Consider the following 2,500-nt stretch of genomic DNA (forward strand, 5'->3'; position numbering starts at 1 on the left):
AAGTGTCTTATTATGACGGATCCTATGCTGAGAGGTCGGTATTCCGCCGGTCCAGGCCGGTCGGACATACCTCCCTTCTCTAGGAATACCGTTCTGGTTGTGGCGATCGACGAGGGTATCGTTCCTGCCAGAAGCAGCAGATTGAATAGAAGCGCACGAAGAATAGTTGGAACAGCGTTCCACATCCTCGGCGTAATCTGATCCAATCCGGGCGCAGTGCCAGTCCTTACGGAAATCCTCCCCACCTCCACAGGTGTTACAGGATCCCAGAGCAAGGTCCTATCCGCCGCGGGACCTGGGTCCGCGGCAGCGCCCTCGCCGAGGCCTTCGAGATGAATCCCTCTGGCACCCGACGGACGGCTCCGGCCAGCACTCGCTACTTGTCTCGCCTCTCCGTACAACTCACGCAAGGCCGTCATGTCTCCATCCGCACCACTGGAGGCCTCCATAATGGGGCGCCAGCAGTTATAGAATTCGACAGCGGACGGACGCTTACGCATCGAGTCGCCGTCGAGGATATGCGACAGACAAGTCTTCTTGTTCTTTTTGTAGAGGGACTGCACATGTGCATATTCCCTCCTCTTCTTCTGCTCCCTGTTCTCTCGTTTGTAAGGGGGACGGCGCTTCTCCGTCGACACGCGCCGTGGAGGGCGCACAGATATTGACGGCGGGAAGATCCCGGCTAACCATCTCTCGATGGCCAGCACGTCGACCACCCCCGCCGCGAGAGCATTTCTTGCCGTTCCAACAAGAATATCAGCCCCATAGCTGCGGAACGCCGAACTCCGCTCCAAGAGTGATTGTATCATGTCCCGCAGCCTCTGAGCGTTCTGCTCAGGGGGAGGCTGATGTGCGCTTAGATCATCTTGGTTAGCCACTATGCTCGCAGGGGCGGCGTCGGCTCCTATCATCGCCGCGCCAGCCCCATCGCCCTCATCGATCTCAATCACATGTCGCGATTGGATCTCTTGGCAGAAGCCTCTAACCATCTCTTGATAAGCCTCCTGTCGACGCTTACCTTTGACGGCATCGAGACTCCTATGGGGGAACTTCTCCTGTAGATGTAGGTTCATAAAGAGAACTCCCCCGGCTGAGTTGGCAGCAGCCTCAGCGCGAGCCATGAGACTAACCTCCTCCACAGACCACCTGGGTTTAACGCGATCAACATCGATAGCGCTGTTGGCCGCCAACGGGTGAACCCGCATGTGGACCGCAAGGCCACGCTTGGTCCGGAACTTCGCCGGGCAATGCTCGCAGCCGAACATGGATATTTCCTTTTCCTGGCTGCCGTGCTCAGCCAGGCTGGCCCCGCTAGTGATTCGCAAGGGACCAGCGACGACCCCGTCAGGGTCCTCCGCAACAGCGGCTTGCTCATTCACGCGAGCTCTCGCACGCAGTTCCCGGGCCATCCGAGAACCCGGGATTACATTTTCACACTTTTGTTCCATCATAATTTTACTGCGTGTGGGGGGCAAACGGATTGACAGCCGAGAGCCCCCCGAAAGCCGGGTCTTTCTTGGCCCCACAACTTACCATGACCACGGCACATGGGCCGAAGCCCTTCGGGGCGCATATCGTTGTAACACCGCTTAGCCGTCGCACTGACCAGAAGGTAGGCAACGTTACCGGGAGCACCACGAGGAGGTGGGGTACAACTTGAACGCGAGAGGCTATGTGTTCGCATCGCGTCCCAACTATGCTCTCTTTAGTCCGCTCGCGGCGTGTTGCTTTGAGGGCCAAGAGAGTCATAGTTACTCCCGCCGTTTACCCGCGCTTGCTTGAATTTCTTCACGTTGACATTCAGAGCACTGGGCAGAAATCACATTGCGTCAACACCCGCGAGGGCCATCGCAATGCTTTGTTTTAATTAGACAGTCGGATTCCCCTAGTCCGTGCCAGTTCTGAGCTGAGCGTTGAATGGCGGCCGAAGAGGACGACCACGACGGCTCGCGCCGCCACGGAAGCCTCGCAGCAAGGAAGATCCGCGGGAGGCCAAGGCACGGGACCGAGCTCGGATCCCGGGACCGGCGCGAGAACGCCGACCGTTCACCTCGCCCAGGCCCGGCACGTCAGCCAGACCCGCTTCCCGACCAAGCCCGACACGCCCCGCTCCTCAGAGCCAATCCTTATTCCGAAGTTACGGATCCAATTTGCCGACTTCCCTTACCTACATTATTCTATCGACTAGAGGCTCTTTACCTTGGAGACCTGCTGCGGATATGGGTACGAACCGGCGCGACACCTCCACGTGGCCCTCTCCTGGATTTTCAAGGTCCGAGGGGAAGATCCGGACACCGCCGCAACTGCGGTGCTCTTCGCGTTCCAAACCCTATCTCCCTGCTAGAGGTTTCCAGGGAACTCGAACGCTTATACAGAAAAGAAAACTCTTCCCGGATCTCCCGACGGCGTCTCCAGGTCATTTTGGGTTACCCCGACGAACACTCTTACGAGGGCCCGAATTGTATGCGGTTCCGCTGCCGGGTTCCGGAATAGGAACCGG

At 58.3% G+C, this 2,500-nt stretch overlaps 1 pseudogene; it reads right to left on the minus strand.

The window, feature by feature from the left end:
* The window catches only part of LOC145948263 (large subunit ribosomal RNA), a 7,929-nt pseudogene that overhangs the window by 3,359 nt on the left and 2,070 nt on the right, over positions 1 to 2,500 (minus strand).

The sequence above is a fragment of the Prenolepis imparis genome, unplaced genomic scaffold, assembly GCF_030444845.1.
Source record: "Prenolepis imparis isolate NDT839.2.m4 unplaced genomic scaffold, iyPreImpa1.0 SCAF_309, whole genome shotgun sequence".
NCBI lineage: Eukaryota > Metazoa > Arthropoda > Insecta > Hymenoptera > Formicidae > Prenolepis > Prenolepis imparis.